The 25645-nt window shown below is 37.8% G+C and overlaps 1 protein-coding gene across 7 annotated transcripts in view; it reads right to left on the bottom strand.

Moving 5' to 3' along the window:
* Positions 1–25645, bottom strand: part of DACH1 (dachshund family transcription factor 1) — a 475022-nt gene that overhangs the window by 251788 nt on the left and 197589 nt on the right. The window lies entirely within an intron of this gene.

Here is a 25645-nt window from a genome sequence, read left to right as displayed (position 1 = left end):
TAAGTTGGTATTATCTCAATGTATAACCATTAACATTACACACCTGTATTATATGAATTTATATTTAGTGTTTGGCGCAACTATTGTAGTTCCATAAAATAATTTAAGGCCAAATTCAGTACAAAAGGACATTTGGATTCCACAGTGCCAAAAACATTGAATACATTTCTTAGCTATTACAGCATAAGTGGGTCAAAATAAACATTCCCTAATCTTTAACATTCAAAAGCTTAAATATGATAATATTGTGTAATACAAGTAGTCCTACAGAGTCATAATGTCTGAAGATATTAAGTTTGATGATAATACTTATATTGATTTTAGCCTGTTAAAGTAATGAAATTGGATTACATAAATCAATGTTTTGAATATAATACAAACGCACACATGGTTTCCTCACACTGCATGATACACACTTTTAAATGGGGATTGGTTGCAGGTATTTGTCTACTGTATGCTGTAACTAATGAGCAAGTGTTAATTTTCACATACCTCCCACAAAGCACAACAAAAAATTAATAATCTTGTGTATTCATGTGGTGTTGATGCTTAAAAAGTATCTGAATCCGCTAAGCATTTCCAAGGCAGCTCTACATTCATGATTAATTATTTAAGACTCCAGCTCTTATATCATTAGATCCAAAATGAGAGGAGGTGTTTCAATAGGAGGAGTTGCCATTAAAAACAATTAGAGATCAGTCTGTTTCATTTCACTGAAGGGATAAACACTATCAAAGTGCTGTAAAATACTCAAGAGTAAGGACTTTCTGGTAATGCATCTACCATAACGTATAACTAAATATTCTTGGTCTATTGTTTTAAGTAGTGTTTTAAGTCACAGGGTTTTCTGTAATTTTGTTTCTTTTGGTGTGTTTTTGGTAAAGGAGAAATAGTTATTTTTAACTCCATCAAAAGGATATTCTCTTTTGGATATTTACGATTACCGTATCTCCAGTTATGAATAAAGCCACCTCTTGAAGTACATTGCTATGAATAATAAAAAAATAGCAATCTTATCCAGTTCTTCTATTATATTCATTACACTATAAATACAGTATTTCTGCAAACTATGATACAAAATGAATTGTGATCTCAAACATGCAATGTAATCAAATCTTCTAAATACAAAGCATGCATTCAGAACTGAACTGTGAAGCAAAGATTAATTTGCATGATGAATACAATAAAAACTGTAAATCAGCTTTTTTAAATTGAAGACAACAGAGGCATGATCATCATTTTATTTATTTTTAGCTGGGGGCGGCAGGCAAAATTTACTAACTAGACATGCTAAATTATATAGATTTCTGTACTGGAACAGCAAGTTACATATTTGCAATGGTGAGTTCCATGATATTCACACTCTTTGCTGTTACCGATAAGTAATTATACAACAGTATTTCTAATGATGGAGTCCCAAAGCAATGCTTGTTCTCTTCCCAGTGGAAAATATCATCTGAAGCAAAGAGTGGCTCTGGGATTCAAGAGGAGGGAAAACACATACCATAAAATATAATTAAAAATTGTGGAGGCTGCATATGACAAGAATAACCATAAAAAACAGATACAAACCAGCTGGCTGTTAACAACTTTTGAGTTATAAAAATCTTAAACCTGCTGTAAAGCACTCAGTTCAATTTACATAACCACAGAGCTGACATTCCTTTTAGGCTCCTCTGCTGGGGATTATTTTGACATGTTTTAAGGCAGCATAAAAAGCACTGTGAAAGGAAGACATGTATCATCTTACATAAAAATTCATTCCAGCCTTAAGATTGGACTTACATATTTTAATCCCAACATCTTTACTGGAACTGGAAAATATCCTCAATGGCTACCGTGCTTCAATTTTATTACATTATTCCTTTGGTGCTCATATTTTTGATAAAGTTACACACACACACACATGCAAATCAATACAGTCACAGAAGCTTGAGTTTCAGTACAACTACACAACACACCAGCTCTACTAGCATGCACTACAGACTATAGCATATGTAGTCATAGATTTCTTTGCTTAAGATTGTGATCAGCCTTTGCTAGAAAAGAAAAGCATTTCTTAGGAAGCTAATGATGCAGACAGCATTTTACAGGAGTAACATAGCATGCTAAAGGGAATTAAAATAAACAAAATAAAATAAAATCAATCTTACATTGAGTGAAGTTTTGATGTATAAGTGCTGGCAGCTTACATTGCCCAGAGCACAGAATGAGTTTTGCCATTTGATAATTTGCTTGATTCACTGTGCTGCCTCATGCAGGGCATTTTATGCCTGATTTATGTTTAATCGAGTCACCTGCTTAATGTTAAGGGGGGGTCACAGTTAGATAGAAGGGTTATGACCATATAGGGCTTTCAACATTTCCCAGTTTGACATAAGAAATGGGTGAAGGTGTTAGAGGTCAACCTTTTTCTTTTCTTTTTATTTAATGTTCTCTATGGAATATTGTATAAAACATTAATGCATCACAAAACCAATTTGATTTCCCTATGAAACAGAGCAGGGAAACATGGATTCAGAGACTCAGAATACTGACAAAATAAGGCAAAAAGCAATTTGTAGCCTTAGAAGTGATCATTTGAATATGGATTTTTTTTTAAATGGACTATAAGGTATACCTTCACTTATACAAAAATGAAAAATAAGCTTTTTCTTTAGTGGTTGATGGGTTATCTAATCTAGGTTGATGAGCATTGAAATAATAAAGCTTCTAAATGGCAAAGAGAGTTAGACTCTTTAATTAGGAGTCAGGACTTACTATTCATAGTTAACATTGATCCTTCTAAACATTCAGCTTTTAGCTGGACATCAAGATAGAGGCCACTTCTTATCTAATGAAGTTGCTAACAAGATCTCCAAAGTAACAGATAATAGCATGACTAAAGAATATAATGAACAAAAATCAGATCTTCCCAACTATTGCAGAATGAAGGCCAGATGTGCCCTTTATCAATATTTCTGATTTTCTACAAGTTATTCAGAAATATTGAATATTTACTGCAAGTTGTTTCTATTATAATATTCAAATATTTTCACACAGTACTGGGAAAAAATGACACTATACCATGAAATAACGTAGGCACGTTCTTTAACAGGGCAGTTTTAGCAGGGTAGATAGAATTCAGTACTCACCAGTTCAGATAACCACATTTCCAAATTCACTCACCACTGGTACATATTAAAGATGACTTTTAAAGGCTGGAAAGAAATTTGTCTTTGTTATCTGTAAAAAAAACTGCCTTCATTTTTTCTGGTATACTTGATAGAAGAATTGATGCAGAGTTATTAGCAGTATTGTTTCTTTAACAATTAGAAGAGTTTTACATTATATTTTTAATATGGGATGGTGAGATTCATGTGATTTTGCCTGGGTAAGAAGGACTGCTTCAGAAAATATTGATGTGGATAATGTTAGTTTATTGGAACATCCTAAATTAGCAATATGTTTATGCTTATTTATCCTTATTTACAACACTGAAGGCCTGATCCTGCTTAAGCTGAAGCCAAGCGCAAAACTCATATTGGAGTTCAACTGGAGCAAGATTAAATCTTTGATTGCTTAAATATCAAGCAGCAGTAGATCTAGGGCATTAACCCATGTACAAGTTTAAGAGCATAACTGAAGCACTAAAATACAAGCGTATACATAACACTAGAGGCCCAAACCTGCAGTTGTAACACAGGCAAAATTCCCATTGAATTAAATGGAATGGGACTTTAGAAAAATCAGGGTCTCAAAGTGGCCAGATTGTAAGCTCAGTTGTGTATGTGTCAAATTTAAAGTTTCTTATAAAAGGGAAAAAAAAGACCTTTATTATTTATATTTAAAACAGAATACATATCGTCAAAAGTTTTAAATGTTGTAAATGAGTATAATGATAATCTACTAAATCATACTGTAAGATTTGTGGGCCTAATTCTGCACACACACTCTTACAAGGAACATTTCTTACATCAGTAGTCCTAATGAGCGGGAGGGATAGCTCAGTGGTTTGAGAATCAGTCTCCTAAACCCAGGGTTGTAAATTCAATCCTTGAGGGGGCCACATAGGGATCTGGGGCAAAATCAGTACTTGGTCCTGCTAGTGAAGGCAGGGAGCTGGACTCAATGACTTTTCAGGGTCCCTTCCAGTTCTATGAGATCGGTATATCTCTCTATATAATATATATATAATGACATATAATAAGTGAAAAGCAACAGAGGGTCCTGTGGCACCTTTGAGACTAACAGAAGTATTGGGAGCATAAGCTTTCATGGGTAAGAACCTCACTTCTTCAGATGCAAGTAATGGAAATCTCCAGAGGCAGGTATAAATCAGTGTGAAATCAGTAAATAATAAATCAGTAAATCACACTGATTTATACCGGCCTCTGGAGATTTCCATTACTTGCATCTGAAGAAATGAGGTTCTTACCCACGAAAGCTTATGCTCCCAATACTTCTGTCAGGGTACACTACAGGGGGGAGTCGATTTAAGATACGCAAATTCAGCTACGTGAATAGCGTAGCTGAATTCGACGTATCGCATCCGACTTACCCCGCTGTGAGGACGGCGGCAAAATCGACTTCTGCGGCTTTCTGTAGGCGGCGCTTACTCCCACCTCCGCTGGTGGAGTAAGAGCGCCGATTTGGGGATCGATTGTCGCGTCCCATAAATCGATCCCCGAGAGGTCGATTTCTACCCGCCGATTCAGGCGGGTAGTGTAGACCTAGCCTTAGTCTCAAAGGTGCCACAGGACCCTCTGTTGCTTTTTACAGATTCAGACTAACACGGCTACCCCTCTGATACATAATAAGTGAAGTAACTCATGCATATTTGCAGGACCAAATCTCAAGTAAATAAAACAATGAACCTATGCATTGGCATTCAAATTTTTGATTTTATTTGTATTTCCTCTAAAAATAAATAGTATTTTATTGATAGAGAATTATTATCAAGCTATATCACAGAGGACTACGATTGAGTCATAATTTCCATTGAAATTCACATCGGGGGGCAGGGGGAAACTTGATCATTTAAATGAACTTCAAGATAAAGTGTGTCCCAGCAAGGAAACTACAACTAAGCTACATTCATTTATATAATTTTTAAAAACCCTAAATCTGTTTGATCATACCTAAACCATGAGGGAATACAATCAAAGGTAATAATTTCAGGGGGGTGTTTGTTTGCACTCCTGTAAATCCAATAGAACTTAATTTTCTTTAAAATGTGGAATTTTTAAACCATTACCACTTCATTTGCTGCAGAGTATTTTAGAATCAAAATTAAAATGTGTTAATGCGTTGGGGCTAGAAAGGGGCTAATGCACATGTCCAATGCTTAGTAAGGCCCGGATACCATAAACAGCCACTGCAGACCCACATGCCTTAGTGGAGTTCCATTGACTGGGCATGCATGAATAACTCATCCAGAGCAGTTGCAACCATAAATTTAATAATCCTTCTTTTTTAAATAATATGTATATGTACACAACATGTAATCACTCCATCACTTTAACAAATCTATGCTTTCTCTCTTCCCTCCTTAAAGGAAAAAAAGGTGGGAGGGGGAAGTTCTACCAACAGGAAAATGCACAAATGTAAAAATACATTTTGTGAAGCAGAAAAGTAAAGAAGGCACATTGTCCTGGATACCAGATAGAGTAGTGTCACTTTGAATTTCCTTACTTCTCTAACATGGTCATGTTCTTTAATAATAGTTTATAGTTTTTCTTTTTTCAACCTCCTATGCATTCATATAACTGATTTCACAATATAAACATTCACTTTTAATAAAGAACCAGAATTAATGTTGGATTAGATGTCTACTAAGACTGGTAAACATATACAGAGCCTTTTACAAATGGATTACTGATTAAAATTTGCCTCATGTCATAGAAACTGAGCATTAACTCAGATATCTACCTAAGTATGGACTGCAGAATTTTATCCCAAAGTCATTTCAAGAGCTTAAGTTAGGGCCAGAAGGCATGCTGTAGTATAGAAAATCAGCATGTTTCCCAGATTCCATCATGTACCTCAGAATCCAAGCCTATATTTGAAAGGGGAAAGAAGTCTATAGCTATCAGGGTTGTAAAGAACCAATATCTGAGTCTGCAGAGAGCCTGAAACAATAGCTCTGAGAAGTGTGACCTACCCCGTATAACTCATTAAATGGTTAAATAAGATGCTCAGTATTGATACAATGCCCACCATCCTGTAGTCCCCTTGTCTGCTGCTTCTGGCTGCCTCTCCACCATGAAGCTGCATTAGTATCTGCCCTTACAAGTCTCTTGGCCCAGGTTTTGCTGGCTCTCTGAACATATGGCTCCTCACACAAGACAGAATGGGCAGCAGCAGTAGGAGGTGGATTTCCAGCAGAAGAGAGATAGAGTGGTGATGGAACCCTGAATGCCCCAGCACCAGGATGATGTCTGTCACTGCAGCCTGACACAGCATTCCTAGAGGTAGGCAGGTCTATGAAGTCTAAACCACATAAGAAATAAAATGTAGAAAAAAATTGCAAATAACAGGGGGGGGGGAAACTTTGAAATTGACAAAAAATAATTTCAAACATCAAAATATTTTATAAAGTGTTTAGGAAAGTTTCCCAACGTTTTTGACAAACTCTTAAGAATCCTGTGCTGTGTGATTAGCCTTGTTAGCTCACTATGCAGCAGCTAACAGGTTATATTATCTTTTCCTGTCACAATATTATTGAGGTGGTCCTGCATTTAGCAGGAACTTTTCCAACTCTTTCCACTTGAAAACAGACAAAACAAAGAGGGCATGAACAGGGGAATCTGTAGCAATTTGTCCAAAAGTTATGGAATTATTGGTTTGGGCAGGTTTTAACAATTAAAGGGTTCTCAGAAATTATCAGTTTTATCAATCAGTGGGATTTTTTCTAATAGATGCAAGTATTTGTGTGTGTGTGTTTGTGAAAGGAATAACAGATACTGGAGAGGATACTGAGTAAGGTATGAGGACACTTAAAAAAAAGAAGAAAAGGATTTATTTACTTTTAAAGAATTAAGAAGAAATTATTTTATGTTGTTCACAGTAAATTGACGTGGAATACAACCAGGCTGCTACTTTGTACAAGTTTCATTTTAGTACAAAACAAATTGTTTAAAAGAAAACATAACATCGTTAAAATTGAATCCATCATTAAACTGGGTGGGAAAGTAACTAGTGGGGCTAGTCCCACAAATCCCCTTTATGTTGCTGCCTGGCTGCAGCTTCTCCATTATCAGCATTTAGTTATTATTTTTTCCTAAACAGGCACTGCCTAATGGGCTTCCCCACAAATCCAATAAATTAGCCAGTCCTGATAAACTCAGGACTGGTCAATGTGCTAAGGGTTAAGGCAAAAGGAAATCTGTCTAATTTGTAGCAGCAATACAGGTGTTTAAAATGAATCTAATGATTTTGCCAGAACATGGTTGCACTTCAAACACTTCTGAAGTTATGAGGACACAGAGTAAAGTCTGAGAGGGACCTCAAATTAAACTTGTCTCTTTTACTCTACTTTGTTTTGTAGAGGAAGGAGGAAGATGCATCACTTAAAAATGCGCAAGAATGTAAGAGAAGGAAAAACCAATCAGAAAAACAAATGCTCAAAACTACTTAATTTCAGAGAGCAGAAGATGTTTACAATATGATCATATTTAAAGATGAAAAAATGCGCGCGCGCACACACACACACACACACAAAATCAATGGCCTGATCAAAAGATGTGAGGATCTGAAGAAATATCACATTAGACTACCATGCTATCAACACTGACAAACAAAAAACAGATGAAACATTTGCCACTTTGTAACAAACCCTCAAAACCTCACTCCAACCTCTAAGAGAGATGCAGACATCTTGTGGATGGTATATAGTGAGATAATTATAAAACAGCTTATAAGTGAATGGACATACATGCAGGGGAGCAGAAATTGCACCACCACAACAAATAAAAACTATAATGATTATACTGCAAGCTCTGTTAAAAGGAATTACATCACGTAACCATAGGAACCAATCTGAATAAAAGTGTGTAGGAGCTAAGCACTGCATGAGATGTTAGCATTTAGTGACAGAGGATGAAATGAGGAGCGTGCTATTGGGAATGGGACACAGATGCATCTGTATTAAGTGAATAAATACAATTAAGTCATGAAAAACTCCAAAAGAGGCAGTGGAGCAGATTCAAATATTATTCCAGAAGACAATGTTCTCCAAGAGGTTATATAAGCCACATTGGAAAAAAGCTACTTTTTAAACACTTTCTACACAAAGATAAAACCAGGTACTAATGATGGGGCAAATGTGCCCGTGGCTACCTAAAAAGTCCATGATTAAGGCAGAATTTCTGTACCTGAATTTTGAAGATATGAATGAAGTTATATCAACTGACTGTAACCCTCACCCACCTAATCAAAAACTATATAAAAGCTAGGATTAACTATCATGCTGTCTTCCCTGTGTACTGCCCTGTGTTTGGGCTTCAGAATCTATTAACTTCCTGGAGAATCAGCGGTGGGAGGGGGGGAAGGGGAAAGGAACTCTATGGAAGATCATCACCATTTCTGGTACAAACCCCACATTCTTATCCCTAATTTCTGTCCATCCAGGTACCCAGTCTGTTGGCTAAGAAGAATGCTATGAACTCTTTGCCTGGACAGCCAGTATGAAAGATGGAAATTAAGGGGTGGCAGGGGTTGGGGCTTCCCAGGACAGCTCATGACATGATCATAGCCTTCCTTTTTCTTTCAATAGCATTTCTCTACATAGCCAAGGGCTTGAACACTCAGGTCTATTATATGAACTCCAGAATTTAGAGGCAGGGAAAAATATTTGGAAGTGAATTTAGATTCATATTCCTACCAACATTACAGGAAATTTATATAGCAGATCTTGTGTTCGGAACTTTTGTCAGGGCTAAAACTGCGTAAATCTGGACCTAGTGAAATTTGCAATGATCATTAATGAAAATGTCACATATATGGATGTCAAAATGGATAAAGTATTACACATACTAGTTTGATATGCCAGTTTGGGGAGGAGGGAACTAGTTGAGATTAAGTCACAGACTAAGATGAAATACCAGATTGCCGATGGCAAATTCTGGTATCAGACTTGTTCACATGGAATGAGAGTGAATGTTTACTCCTAGTAAATTATAACTCGAGATATTTTGAAATAGCTTAATTCCTGAATACAAAATGAAATACCAGTCACACCAAATCCACTCTATCATGGCATTCCACATAGAGTAAAAGTTTTTTTAAAGTGTAAAACCATCCAGAAAAATCCAAAAGCAAACTGTTAATTTAAGCAAGTGATACAGATGGTTTAATGTCTATTGGAAAAACAAGAGCTGGGGAAGATTGTCCATAATTTAGAATCTTACAGGAACAAATATTCAACTGCTGATCTTGTGATCACTTATATCCAAACTATTTTGTTCAAAACTGTTAGAACTAAATATACCTAAGACTCCACTATAAATAACTAACAATCCCTTGTACCTAATAGATCTGTCAATGCTGTAGAAATATTGCAATCAATCTGGGGCAAGCAGGGTACCACACTTTGCTCACAAGATCAACTGCACCATATATGTGGCAACTGAAAGATAACATGGATATATATTAATTCCTTCTTTGTCATAAGGCCACCGTGAGGTCTCAAAGGGAGGAGCTATAAAGCAGGGGAAAAGTTGGGGTAGTCATCCAGAATACAAAAGGAATAGGCTCCTTCCCCCATAATAAAGAAGAAAGTAATAAACAAAAAGTTGTACTGCAACAGATTTTCATGACAAGGGTATATTCATGTTCAAAATTTAGGCAGCATATTGAATCCAGCTACTGGAAGGAACATGATGGACTCAACTTTGTATATTGCAAACGATACATCAAGGATCAGAACTTCTGTTTACTCACAGAAGAAATCATACCAGAAGTGACAGAACAGTGGTAAGCAGTGGGAATATCAAGTAATGGCAGGGCTTGAAAACTTTATATAATGCTTATCTACTCAAAGCAAAACCTACTAGCCACTGGGAAAAATATCTGTGCTACTGCATCCTGGTAGTTGTAGTTTCATAAAATGGAATCACTATTACTTTTCACCAGTAACATAAAGAAGAAGGATCACTCTCTATCTGCATCTCTGTCATTCCTTCTGTAGAGTCTCCTAGTTTCTAGGAAGGTCTTGGGAGGGGATCTCTATACCCTACTCTACCCTCATCTGCCCAGCTTTCATGAAAGCTGTGATGGTAATTTTATTTCCACTCCTCTTTCTCTCCCTCAACCTTACATTTTTGAGACCTCTTTCCCAGTGAATAACCCTCCATTGGCATCCTCCACAGCTGCTCATAACTGCCTATTTGCAGTAGGCTGAAATTAACTAGATTTTGGTCTGTTTCACTGCTGCCTGCCTGCCGCCTTCTGAGTAGTAGCACTGAAAACTTGTAAGATAGTTCAATTTTTACTCTCCTGTGACTTTGCACAGCTATGGACAGCATCTGAGCCAATGAAACTGTCTACAGCCTCAGAAAGACAGCAATGCACTGGTTTATAGCATCTTTGCAACCCTAACTGCCAGAAACGTCTTCCTTTAAATGAAAGCTTAAATTCTGCATGACATTCACCCATGAAAGCTTCTTTCCCCCCCATGAGCAAAGGGATTTTTGAAATCCTGGGTGTGAATTCACTACTAGTGGTGAGCCTCACCATGAACAGGAAACAAAATAGGTGAGGCAGGACTGTGTAATACAGCAGGGAACACTTGCTCCAATCCTTACACTTTGAACTAACTCTTGTATAACAGAAGTAACAGAAAGGTAATATTGGTGGATGATGGTCTTTAGGTAAAGGAGACCTGAAATTGCCAGTACATGGACTATTTCCTTTAGTATTGTTATGTTCTTTAATGAACAAAAACTGGACAATCGGGGGATTGCCAATTTTGCCTTTATAAGGAGATATTATTCTTCCAGTTTGGCTATTTCCATGGTGACAATGATTTTCAGATTCAGAAACTGATTCACCATAAATTGTTGCTGACCTTACTCTTATTTAGATGAATAATTAACAATAACAGTAGCACCGTGCTACACTGTTATCCCATTCTTCATGTCTAAACGGCCATGTTTAGAAATAGCAGTTCCAGCTCTTCCAAATACAATACCACAGTGTGGATACACCCTAATTTGGGGGTTCATGAGAAGATTCTCTTACACATATAAATATATATAAAATCAACAATGATGTGCTCCACATTGGTGAGGACAAACCAAATCATCCCAGACAAGCATAGTCGAGAGAACACAACCCTAAAAGCATTATAATATTGATGAGTTCCCATTAATTAACTGAATAACACTGTAACTTAGTGGTAGCTGTGTAATACCGCACAGCAGCAAATAAATAAACAAGTGGTACAGCAAGTGTATAGGTATTCCCATGTGATAAAGAAACACAGTCTCGGTCTCTCACACCCATACACAGAGGGCAGTACTCTTTTAGGTACACTTTTAATAGAGCAAATGTACAACTGAAAAGCAGCACTGGGAGGGCCAGAACAATAAATATCACGTTTATCTTAAAGAGTGATGAACATGTTACAGTGATAACCCCAGTGACTGCCCTGGTGGCTCAAGTGGGTATCCTTGCAGAAGCTCCATAACTCAGCAGAGCCTCAAATACTGAAGAATGTATAATGCAGTGCAGCTAGTATATGGTCACTAACAGAAGTTGTCCAAAGACTTTCAGTATCAGTTGCACTGAAGCTAAAATAAATAATAATGACAAATATATGTTAGTGCACAAATGGAGAAGGATAGGTAGGGTGGCACAAATGGATTATCAATGTGATATTATAGTGATCACCATTAAAAAGTCAACTACACAGTGGTTAGCATAATGGATTTTCTTCTCCACCAGTCTGCTTCTTTTACTGAACCCCTACATATAATCAAGATTTCTCTCTCTCCTTTGTTCCTCTTGCAGAAGTTATGTGTTTAAATTGGGGAATTTTTATCTACCTCAGATCCTTTTACAGAACTATATGAGTGGGTTTTTTTGTTTGTTTGTTATCTGCCCTTTCTTTCGACTGCTCCTCCCACCCCCCTCCATTCCCATTTCATTTTTTGTCTCAGACACACATCAGACAATATATGGCTCAGAAAGGCAGATCTCTCATTATTTCCAAATCAGGGAGGAGGAGGTGGTATCTTTTTGTATCCAAAGGTAACTAACCCATAAACAAGAAAGTAGAAAGTAAACTCAAGCAGGTTGTCAAACCTAGAAGGACTTGAACACATGAAAGATAGGACCACAATTAATTTTTGACTCTCAGACTCAAAAGAGTCCAAACTCTGACAAAACATATCTACCCACACATAGTTTTATAAACAATTATGAGTGGTTCACATCAATTAATTTTGCATCATAATATACTTCTGAGATGAGTATTATCTCCGTTTTACAGATAAGGAAATTGAGTCACAGAAAAAATTAAGTGATTTGCCCAGGTCTGGGATGAAGTCTGTGGCACAACCAGGCCTTTGACTTCTCAGTCCTCTACCTTAGCTACAACATACACCTCTGCCTCTTTAAAAACAGTCTCCAGTTGGTCTGCCTTCTGAGAGAGTTTATATATTGCACGGGATGACATTAGCAAAAAACAATAATATAGTGCATTGTGGATAAGAGATTCATTATAATTCTGGTAGTATTCTATCATGTCTTAGCAAATTCATGCAGGAAATGCTATTGCAGATGTAAGTCAAAAGGACAACTTGTATGATGACTGGTTCTCCTTGGAAAAGTAGCTCTAAGTTCATTTTGTGTTCAATAAGCTTGTTGCCTGAAACATTAGATATGATGTGATGATTACATGCTTGACCCCTCCAGGCTGCTTATTGAGATATAAATGATCTTGGTGTGTTATACATTCATGTACTTGTTCTTTTGCAAGGTCCAAAGACAACTAGAAACTGAATTTTTGTGTATCAATTTGCTCTCATGGTATCCTCCTTCCTGAGCCTTTAAGGGTTATTTCCCCCAGTAATGCAACCTCATTAGAGGCATTTTATTATCTAATATAAATTACTTAAATAGCTCCAGCTGTATTTTATTAATCTTAAACTCTAATCTTTCTTGCTCAGGAGTTTCAATCACCTAGAGTTGCCCAGCTCCACTGGTGTTTGTTTACATCTATTTTCCTCAGAGATTTCATTTGTGTGCCTAGAATCAGAGCTCCTCCACCCACTCCCCTTGCCCTATGACAAGGTTCCAGTATGGCTGCCCAATGTTTCCCATGCTGATTCACTTGTACATATAATGCCAATATTCCTTGAACATTTAAATTCTTGGGCAAAAGCTGGAAAATTACATGCTTCGGGAGACAGCTGTACTAAACAATAATATTTAATAGAAAAAGTATAAACTCATATGTAAGTCTTTAGTCACAGTTTGCCCTCTTGCATTAGAGAATTGATCCCCAAATAAATTTAATGAAAACATGAACCATCATTTTGGAACATATAAGCATGGATCCATCCTTTACTGAACAGAATATGTAACACTGTTAGTAGATCATGTGTAAATGAAGAAAAAAACGCATTAGCACTTCATTGATTATGTCATTCAAAGATAGTACTCTAATTCCATGGCTTCTTAGCATTCAAGAACCTGATCTCTCTGCTTTGAAATAGAATTGCAGTAAAGAGATGTGAACAAGCAGAACATCCACAAGTTTCAAACCAAATCCTGCTATCCTAACTCCAATTGAATAGAACCTTACTCAACAAATATTCCCATTGGCAGAAGGTGGCAGAACCAGTTCCATAATGAGAAGAACATGAAATATGAAAATACCCAAATTTGTAGTGTTTTTAAGATCACAATGTGACTCCAAATTTAGCAGATCAGTCTTATTCCTAACTGTAGTGTTAATTAAGATAAATCCTACATGCCTGAAGGAGAAAATGACAATCCACTGCTAACCTGGCAAAAAATTCTTTTAGTTAATGATTACATATAAAACTTGGCTGGGTGGACATCCACCATAGATACCAAGTAGAAAACTTTGTTGAAAGCTCTCACATTCAGAACAAGAGGGCTGCAAACAAACAAGGGATCTATTGATTTCTTCATTGTTGTTCTACTGAATGCCTTTGTATGAGATCTGAACTACAGGAGAATCTCATTAATTCATACAAATGACTGAGACTCCCATTATGAACCAATGCATAAAATAAAACAATAAATAATAAAAATAATAATGAAATGATAAAACAATAAAAATAAACATCACAATATATATCCGGTAACTAACAACTGTTTCATTTCAATGACAAATAATACTTCATAATAGTAGGTGGAGTTGGTAGAAACCTCTACATTTAAGGTCGCTTAGAACTTCCCAGTACAAACACCCATTTCAATTGCTTATAACTTTGATCTGAAATTTTAATTGTTTCCTCTCTATCTTACTTTTTTTTTTGTTTTAGTTTCAGCAAAAACAGTTCAGACATTTCCAAGAACAACATTCAGGAAAAATGGGTTCTTAAGCCAAACTTGTTCTTAAAACAAACAAACAAAAAAACAGTTTTTGTGAAGATTTCTAGCACATCTCTATGCTTTGGAGCATAAACTGTAAATTTCGTTGAGGGATAATCCTGAGGTCAGAGAAGTGCCTTTTACAGTTCACATGAATATCCATCCTGATTTGGCCAAATTGAGCCACTGAAAGACACTATTTACAGATGCTCAGTGGATTGAAATCTCATCCACTTAGTCATATTGCCTTTCAGGAAGAATGTGACAAATCTAGGCAATTTGGCTGAGCTGTAGCCATTAGATCACACTCCCCTCCACAGACAGGAATAGAAACTGGAAATCCTGATTCCCACATTCTACTGCTGTATAGCGAATAGTTGTGCAAACAACTGGCGAAGTGTATCAGGTCCATCTCTACTGGCCGGTCCACACACATTGTACCAGCCTACTGATGCTACTAGCTTCTCCTTTAGCTCAAGTGATAATGGTCTATGCTGTGGATCTAATGTTCCTCGTTTCCAACCTTGGAGGATGACCCATATGACGAAACCACATTACGGAATTTGTATTTTTTTTATTTTACTGAGAGCTTAGGAAATTACATACAAAAAAATAAATTAAGTAAAAGAACATAAAGGGCTTGTCTTCACCAGCAGGTCTCGAACTATGGGGTGGGCCTCCCAAGGGAAGCAAGAGCTGGGTGCCTTTTTGCTGTTATTTTTTTTAAGAGTTCCAGCTGTCAGCCCCAGAGGGCTGAGACTAGTACAGAAGGGCTGTGCATACCTGGGAGGTGGGGGGATGGGATAAAGGGGGCAGTCAGAGCCCCGCCACTGCCCTGGACTCTAGCTCTTCTTCCCTCTCCCCACCACCAATACCTCACTGGGAGGCAGTCTGGGCTCAGGCTCTCCTTTCTCCCCGCAGTCCCTCACTGGTAGAGGGCAGTGGGACTCCAGCTGTCAGACCCCAGAGTCCTACATGAGTACCTGTAATTAAGGGTCAGATTGTAGATCCCTTACTCACATTGCTAAGCATTGACTTCTTTGAATAATCCCTTTAACTTCAATGGGACTATCTGCATGAATAAGTGCTTAGTAGGATGAGTATAGGCCTCATAATCTGGCCCTTAAATCTTTGCTGACAACTGGGCCAGGACCATTTTTCATTTACATTTTAGTGGGGATTTATGGAATATGTGGATTAGCAAAATTTTACTGTATCCACATCTAGTCTGGCAAAATTATGGTCTCAGTGAGACTTACAAACTGATGAACAGTGAAAGGATTGCCTTTCAACTAATTGTCAAAACTCCTCATTGTGATAAAGTAGAACAAGATAGCCATTCAACAGGACAATAAGATGACAAAAGCATGACAATCTTTTCAGATCAGGACAGGTGGCCTGTATTAAAACCATAATTAAAATGTAAAAAGCTATGAAATAATATCTTTACAGAGTTTAGTCTACTGTATCTTCCTAGTCATACGTCAACAAGTGAACATGATAAAAGCTCTCACATTAATTATAGTGACTATTTCCTTAATGAAGTGCAAAAATGTTTGCATAATCTGATTCGGTTTATTGAATTAGTTTACAGTTTATCACTATAAAAATAGGCTTTGTTGCTTAAGTTTACAATATATTATCTTATTTCCAACAGGTAAACAGCTCAATATACAGTAGTAATCAACTGAAAGCACTTTTCAGATTAAGAATCATGAAATTACCAATAGCCTAATACTATGTTAATAAGCACCTATTTTAGAAAGAAATATGTCAATGTTACTTACTGTCTACCATCAGTATCTTCTTTATTTCTAAAAGGTGTACATGCCTAAACTGAGCAACTGGCAAATCATATTACAGTAACCTTCATCCTTCCTTACTCCATTCCCATATTGGCAATTCTCATACTCACACATCGTATTAGCTGGAAATTCTAGGTCCTGGTCCTGCAAAAATTTACTCTCAAGTTTATCTTTTTGCGCACAATACTCCAATTCAACTCAACCGTTCACTTGCATAAAGTTTAATCCTTTAATAAGCATTTGCAAGATCCAGTCTTTAAGTTGTAAGAGACTGTGTCTTTTTATGTCCTCTATAACATGACTAGTATGCTTTTGGGTGGGATAATAAATAAATAAATAAATAAATAAATAAATAATGACACTTTATTAGGTAGAACTGATAAAGTGTGGTTAGATGCCAAGAAAATATAATTTAAATGTGAAGAAATTAACATGAAATTATTCCATGATTGGTTTAACTGGCTTTGAACACCAAGCTGCTACTTTAGAAAAAGCACTGCCACACTTTACCAACAGCTGTACTCTGTTAACTCCATACCTGGCCTCCATAGTCAGGAAGCCCTTGTAAAAACTTCCAAACCCAGGGAAGAGCGGTGGAAATGATGTTACAGAGTTCAACAGGCTTTGAAAAGACAGTGGAAGTTGGAACACATTTTTACTGATTCAGGCCCAAAGTAAGTAGTAGTAATAAGGGAGAGATCACCCTTATACTGCCGGGTTGTCATTCAAAGATGAGTAAAAGAGAAAAAAGGAAAATAACATAGTAAGACAGGAAGCAACTTAAATAGCAGAGTGTATTGCAAGCCCATTATAATGTCTTTACACTGGAAACGAAGGATTTTGGCATCAGATGGGGCATAAGTAATAACCGGAGGAAAGTTCATCCCTCATAAAACAAATTTCTGAAGAAATAAGACAAAAACTGTGATTAAGTTAATGTAATAAAATTAAGTGTGTAAAGTGCTTTGAAATTATGGGATGAAAGAAGCCGTGTAACTGAAAAGTAGTATTTTTCTCTCTCCATAAATATGCCATATAGTTCTGATTTCTGAAAGCACTTTACATCTGCATTTTATCTCTATAAACAGGAGAAAAGTGCAGTCACTAAGAGAGGTAAGAGGAGCACTTGAAGTATCACTGCTTCAGTACCACACATTTCAAATTAAAGATGCTGCTCAGTGGGCCAAGTAGAAGACTCAATTAGGGAGCTTTACCACATGCTTTCTGTGCCTACAATACTCTGCTGTTTAAAAGTATTGATTAAAAAATGCTTAATTGAAAATATGAAAAGTGACAGCAATTGCTTTTCAATTTTCTGGGGAAGTGGAATAATGGAGAGTTTATATTACGCAGTATACTTTAGTTCCAGACATTAAAAAACACAGGAAAAAAAGCCAGAAAGTTAGGACCCATCATAAATAAACATAACATGAGACATGATTACAAAAGAGGACAGGACTGAAGAATATGCAAGCGTGCTGGAACAATTTGAATAGTTGCCATGCACCCCTAGTTTCAGCACCTATAAAATTTTGTAACCTGTACTCTGTGCCCTGCCACCTAGGGCTGAAACACTTCGGCTTTGGACGGTGGGGCTTGGGGCTTCGGCTTCAGACCCAGCCCCGGGTCCCAGAAAGTCTAACACCAGCCCTGGTGACCCCATTAAAATGGGGTCGTGACCCACTTTGGGATCCCAACCCACAGTTTGAGAACTGCTAGTCTAGTGGAATGCCTTGTATGAAACACAGAGTTTCAAGTTGGTTGATTGCAAAATATAAACCTCAATACATGTCCACCAAGTTTAACTTATAAAATTGAACTATTTTTTTTTAATTCTGAAAACCAGTTGATTATTTTTTCATGCTACCATCTTCCTTATCTTCAGATCCAGCTCCCTCCCTCCTAATCATTCTATCTTCCATGGTCAGCTCTGTGACTCAATACCAGCTGATATTCGGCATCACATGATCAATGGGAAACAGAATACAGAGTGGTATGAAGACAGCAAAAAAGGTACCAGAAGCACAACTAGGGAGACAGGAGCATGAAAAATGGTGATCTTTTTCATTATTAAAAATGATGGCAGTTCATAAAGGTCACCTATTAAATAATTTGATCTTTCCTGACCACTTCTCTCCTCTTGCGAAGCAGCAAGAAATTTCTATTGCTCTTGTCTTATGAGCTAAGATTGCAAGAGTTGTATGTTTCATCTATCTAGGTGCTTATACTCTGTGCCACATATGATTTTAAAAATCAAAATAACAAATACTCTGCTTCATAGCTTAATTGACTTCAGTTGACGTCCAGCAGAAGTACACCAAGCTTCAAAACCGAGCTAACAATTATAGAGTAGAGATGGGTGAGATAATATCTTTTATTGGACCACCTTCTCTCTCTCATATCCTGGGACCAACACAACTACAACAACACTGCAAATAATTTGAGAGCAATCTGTTCTTGAGGAGACATCTCTTCAAAGCCCTTTTCTCTTCCCACCCTCATCACCACAGTCAGGCCTGGATTCAGCTTCAATAAGGTGTTTATCCCCAAGAACTGAAAAATGTGGAATACAGTGCTGTTTACATTTTAGAGAATGACTATCTTGATCTGGGAATAGTCCATGAAGTACTGCTAGCTTAAACCTGCCTCACCAGCTTCCCAGTCCCCCAGTTTTGCCTTACCAGTTCTCACAGTTCTTTGTCCTGCTCCTTTTCTTAATATTTATACTGATACCTTGTTTGCTGAGGGTGCACACTGAGCACCATCAATGTGCTCAGCACTGTGTAAAAGCACACAACAAAACACAATCCCTCCATCAGGAAGCTTATTATCAGAAAAAAGGAAATAAACATCAATTAAACCCAAACACACCAATCAACTATGGGCTGGAGACACACTTTTGTTTGGTTTGTTTTATATACTCTGGTTAGTGTTTAATTAATTTTAACACCTCAAGTGCGGGTCATCATTGATAAGTCCTGTGTTTCAATGGAAGATTGTAAGGAGATAATAAGAGATATTGGGATAGCTCGGTGGTTTGAGCATTGGCCTGCTAAACCCAGGGTTGTGAGTTCAATCCTTGAGGGGGCCACTTGGGGCAAAATCAGTACTTGGCCCTGCTAGTGAAGGCAGGGGGCTGGACTCGATGACCTTTCAAGGTCCCTTCCAGTTCTAGGAGATGGGATATCTCCATTAATAATAATAATTAAGAGTTTACCACATAAAGACACATTCCAGGAGTAGTGGAAGTGTGAAAAAGGCATATGGAAGATGACTGTAGAAGAAGTCTGATTAGGCTATTATAAATGAGGTTCAGACAGTATTAAACACATTAATTCACAGATGGGAAAAAAACTATTTGAAGGGAAACTTGATGAGAAAGTTCCCAGGTCAACTTTTTTTAATATAAAATGTATGGGATACTTGTGATACCGGCACTGTATTAAATACAAAGTGACATACAATTGAGAGGACTTACAGCTGTATATTTAATATGGGCTAACCCTGCTGGGTCCCACCAATTTTTTTGTAAGTAAAAATAAACTGCCTATCTTTAGGTTTGTTTGCTTGTTTTATGGTAACATTTGTAGAGTTTTATATCAATAACAGAAGTTCTAATTATATAGTGTGACAATAAAATGGTCAAACTATGGCACACAATCATTTCCACTACAACATGCCTCATACCACAGGGAAGAAGAAGGGCCAGGAAGTAGAAGTGGATTACACGTTTGACCACTTTTGATAGCAGGTGGTTGCCCCTTCTGATCATTTCCTCCTCAAAGTCATTTCCCTTTTCTGAAGGGTTCCAGCACCTCCTCTTTTCTTGTTGTTGTTGTTAGAACCCAAACTCTCTCTCACTCTGTTCTCACTATGACCTCACCCTTTCTTCACTCTCTCTCCCGTTATTCTTTGGTACAGGGGGCTATGGACAAAGCCAGTCAACGTACCCATGACATGATGCATTCAGTGTCATGGGAAACAAGGCCATTGGTAGGGCAATAAGTATGGATGACTCCCAGTGACCGTAATAGTAATGAAGAGGAAAAAGAATGGGGAAAACAAAGAGGAAATGGAGAAGAAAAGTACTATTAATTATTCAAAAAAGTTCACCATTGCTAATCTATTGCAAAGTTCATTATTATAGATAGCTACCCTCTTGTGAAGAATAAGAGTTGTCATTACCATGAATTGAATGACATTTTTAGAAGTTAAACTACTTTATTCATAGAATATCAGGGTTGGAAGGGACCTCAGGAGGTCATCTAGTCCAACCCCCTGCTCAAAGCAGAACTGATCCCCAGACAGATTTTTGCCCTGATCCCTAAATGGCCCCCTCAAGGATTGAATTCACAACCCTGGGTTTAGCAGGCCAATGATCAAACCACTGAGCTATCCCTCCCCACTACCTTCACATTAACATATCAGTGCAGATGCCACTGGACATTATCCACAAATTGGCATATTATGCTCAGGAAAGGACAACAGCTGCAAATGTATGGGTGTTTCAAATCAGAAATGAGGGTGGTCCAACAGAACTATGAGAGGGTGAAAGACTGATTTGTTTATTTTAAAGGTTTCACTAACCACAGCTCCCAGGAAGATGAACAGACAAATAAAACAAATCCAATAGCCAGAAATGCATCAAAAGTGAACCATATAAAAAGAACGATTTTGAAACAAACCCAATCAAGCTGTGTTTAGTAGTTCTATCATCCTCTCTTTTTAATGAATAATTGTACCAATAATAATTGTCATAATCTCTAGGCTTTACTATTAGATGCCATGTATTTCTGAGAAAGACATGCACCAATCTTTAAACACTTCCCAAGAACAGATGGTTAAAACTACTCATTCTCATAGAATAGTGAACGTTGAGGTCTTTCTGGGGGGAAAAGAAGAGCCATGCCAAATTCCCTGAAGTGAATTAGATACCTAAAGCCGGTGGGCAGGTGAGCAATGTACCTGTTTCTTGTTCCCATAATTGGTGGAAGAAAGGAGGGAAAAAGGAAGACACATCCCCCACACACTTTATTTTAGTAAATGGGTGTGGACAATGGTTTGGGGCATTACATTAAACAAAAATGATCATTTGAGATTAAAAATAAAACATTTGCCCAAAATGCAAATGAGACTGTCCAGCGATCATATTGTATATTTTCTGTCTTCTGTAATATTCATATTATCTAAGCATACCACATTGTCACTGACTTAAAATAACAAGTCTTGGGGGAAAATAATAATAATGGAAGTGGAGGGAGGAAATGGAGGGAGTTCTGAAAACGATATCTAACAAAAAATCCTTAGCTAAGCATATCATTGGAATGAAGCCATAAGTCCAACAAAGTTGGCATTGCATCACACCATATAGTATAATGCAAGATGACAGAGGTAAACATCCATGATGCATCGCAGCAACATACCCACTTATGAAATTAGAGGCAAAGCAAGTTCAGCTTTCCATGTCTCCCTGTCGTTAGCTGTATTAGCCCATAACTCTATTATAAGCCGTCACGTGATTTTTTTCAACATAATATCCCTCAATAGACTGGCATCTACTTACATTAAAATAACTATGCACTACCCTTAAACAGCTTGTTGCCATGCTTAGATTTTTTCTTACTCTCTACTTATAAAATTTAATAAATATTTATTGTGTCCCTAACTTATTTCAAATCTCTCTTGGCATCACACAAGCAGCTGGCTCCAAAGCAGACATGATTTTTGTCAGCAGAACTTCTGTAAAAAGAGAGTGACCAATTTTCTCCTTAAGCAAGGGAGTACCAAACTGCTGGTCCTCAGGTAAAGAAGTATTTTTTTCCCTAACAAGTTGCAAGCAATTGGGCCAGTGAAGAAAGAACAGGTTTCTAAACAATAGATGTGTGACTCCTAGTTCTAGATCCCAATCTGGGATTGTGAATTGGATTGCCTCGACAAAGTGGGAATTTTCTGTAATATTTTTATGAATCCAATGTGAGCCTCAATTTCCACTATTTTTTGCATGGCTACACAGTGGAGAAAAAGGACTACGTTTGTGCTCAGGGCAGGCTAAGAGACATAGGTGTGTGTGTGTGGCCTAGTTATCTAAGCCTGAAGGGGTCACTAAAAAGGACTGGCCGAGGCTGATCCCATATCAATGGAAAATCTGAGAAGACAATGAAAAACCCAATTACCAAGACATTGACACCCAACAACCAGAGGGGCTGTTAGGTGTCAATGTCTCAGCAGGGAAGTTGAGCAAAGACCCCAGCACAAGAACAGAGAACTGGAGAGGGGTGAGGCAGAGGATAAGCATTGGGTTCTGGAGGAAGCTGAGGGCTCTCTTTCACCTGGGAACTGACTAAGGAGGTGAGACTGGGAGATAGACAGAATCTGAAAATGGAGTTTTACTAAAGTTTGGCTGGGGCTCTGGGCTAACCAGAATGGCCTTTGCTTTAACCTTCTTTTCTCTATGCTACCCTAAGGATTTCCTATGCTGTGTTCCACTTGACTAATAGACCCTACTATTTTGAAAACTCTGCCTGAGTGTCACTGCAAATACTGAGGTCCACTAATCCTTGAAGAGTGTACAGGTCTCTACCAGGAGTCTGTCTCAGTTGGACTTGCCAAACAATGCTCACTGTATGAGGCAGGAGTGCTCAAGACCCATGGGTTCGGTCTCAAGAGGCAGTGAGGCCGAGTGGCCTGCCCTGAAGGAAGAGTGAGATCCCTTGGGGTCTGGCATATTGAAGAAGGTCCTCCAAGAGACTGTTCCAAAGCCGGGGATGTAGCACCACCAATCCTATGGATAAGTGATTCAAATATCTTATCAGTCAAGTAGAAGCCAAAAGGGCTAGGTTCTTAAACTTTTTTGTAACATGAACTACATCTTAATAGAAAGATTGTCTCATAACCCAACTCCCCTCCAAAATGAAATTGTGCAAAATCCCTCCCAGTTCTATCCAGGACCGTCTTACATTTCTGTGGCAACTACACCAATTGTTTACATGGATAAATAATTTTAGCTAAAAGTGCATTGCCTTTTCTTCCTATAATGTGACTGTGATTTGCTAAGTGGAAACAAGGGGAATTAGCACCAGTGGGCCATAGACCACAGTTTGAGAACTGCTGCAATATGGAAGACAGCGGAAGACAAGGAAGCAAATACCATCCAAACATTCAAAATAAAATTACATGTAGAAAATTTCAGTATAGAGAGCAGCAAATGGATAGATACAAGGCCTAACACTGGGTATATATATTATGGAAGGAAACTTAAGGAAGGTGGAGAATCAGCTAAAGGAAGAGACCCTAGCTATTCTGCACTCCAGGAGTGGCTTGATTTTGTTTTGTTTATTTTTAGAAAAATGCATAATCTTCTTACATATCCTTATGAAAACTCCAAACCTTTAAACATCCTTACCAAGAAATGTGTGAGAAAAAATTCAGAATATGAGTTTTCAGTGCATGTAAAATGGTGTGTTTTCATTATCAGCACTAACAACGTTAATTACAATTACTGTAATTCCCTCTTGGCAGACCTCTCCCTGGGGCTGCTCTGTCACTTGCAGTTGATTCAGAATATAGTAGTGCAACTGCTCACTCATTTGAGCTATCATGATCATACCTTAAGCTCGCCTTGCTTTATTTATGTTAGCTGTCTTTAAAATGGTGGATTGACTTTCACGTGGTAGTGCTGGCTCTTAAAGTTCTTAGATTGGCTGCCTCAGTCTATATACAAGACCTGCCCCTTGAGCATGGTAATGACAATATTTGTCCTCATATTCCACCTACTGTTTAAGGATCTCACCATCTCACTCCATGTTTATGAAGCAACCTAAAGTGCTCCCATCCTCCCTAAAGATGTCCTATGAATCACCACTGTTCTCCCTATACTTATTGCCTTCCCTTCCAAACCATTTCCCCTTTTTTATTAACCTGGATCCCTCATTTGATTTTATATGTTGGTATTTTAAGGAGCTGGTATTCTATATTTTATTATATTTATGATTAAATTGTTATTCTACATACTTTTGGGAGAGGGCAAGAGAGGAATTGGGGACTATATAAATAATTCTTATTATTACAGTTAATTCGTAAATTGTTGCTTGAAATGATGAAGCCACAAAGACCAGAAATGGTGACACCAGCAACTGGGATTTGCTCTTATCTATCACTCAGAAAACCTTCAATGAAAGAAAATAAAAAATGATCATGTTGCCTGATTTTTTATTTCTCTTATCACCCTCCTCTCTATTTTTCCATCTGTGTATTTTTCTTCAACTTCTTTCACACCACCTAATTAGAACAAATCTTTCTCCTCTGATTTCTTTTCCTTGATTTTCCCAGATTTCTCTTTCCCTCTATCCCTTCTGATCATTCCCTCTCCAAAATCATTTCCTTTCCCTGAAGGGTACCACCGCCTTCTCTTTTCTTCCTCATGCTAGAATTTCCTCCCACTCTGTTCTCTCTGTGAATCCACCATACTTCCTCTTCACCAGTTTTCCTCTCTCTTACTATGCCTTCCCCTTCTCTAAACTTGATTCCCCGTTTCTCACTAGCCCTGCCCCACAAAAGTACTTTCCCTTATCCCACAAGATGTTGTCAGTCCTGCCTACCCAACATACGCCTGCCTTGCCCATTACATCCTTGCTACCAATGGCTACCAATCTTGCCCTCACCTTTTCTTGTCTTCTCCCCAAATGTCCTCCTAACATCTGTCTCCCTTCTCTCTCTCCCAGTCTTTATCCTTGCGAAGATCCCTTATTCACCTCAAGGCTGCTTTGTGATCCCACTGCCTTCTCCTCTTAGATCTGTCTATAGCAATGAAGAGAAAGTCAGTGCTAAAGATGAAGATGCTAAAGATGAGGAAGTAAGTGGGTACCTGGGGAAGGAGAGGGGGGACTCAGATCAACCTTGCAGAGGATAAAGGGGCTCCTGCCAGCCTGAAAAGTAAGGAGATGGAATGAGGCTGAGGGACGAGGTTCCATAGCAACTCTTCCATTAGGATCTTCCATCTACATGGATTTGGTCTTCTATGTACAGTAGTAGGCCCCTCTTATTTGATTTCAATGGGACTATCCTAGGGACATCCTACCTTCATAAGGCAGGAGAATCTGACCCACGGTGTTTATCTTTTCACCTTAAAAAGGATGATGGCAGTTTAATTAAGTGACAAAACGTTGCCTAAGTGGACATTACTATAATCAAAAGGAAGGCAGACACATACCACGGGCATGATTTGAGTGTGAGAAATCATAAGGGATGTTTGTGCAACAAGTAGTTACTCAAACTAATAAACTCAATTCTCTGGG

Source organism: Malaclemys terrapin, chromosome 1 (assembly GCF_027887155.1).
Source record: "Malaclemys terrapin pileata isolate rMalTer1 chromosome 1, rMalTer1.hap1, whole genome shotgun sequence".
Taxonomy (NCBI): Eukaryota; Metazoa; Chordata; order Testudines; family Emydidae; genus Malaclemys; species Malaclemys terrapin.
Note: the sequence above shows the minus strand (reverse complement) of the source record. Positions and strands in the feature narration are given on the sequence as shown.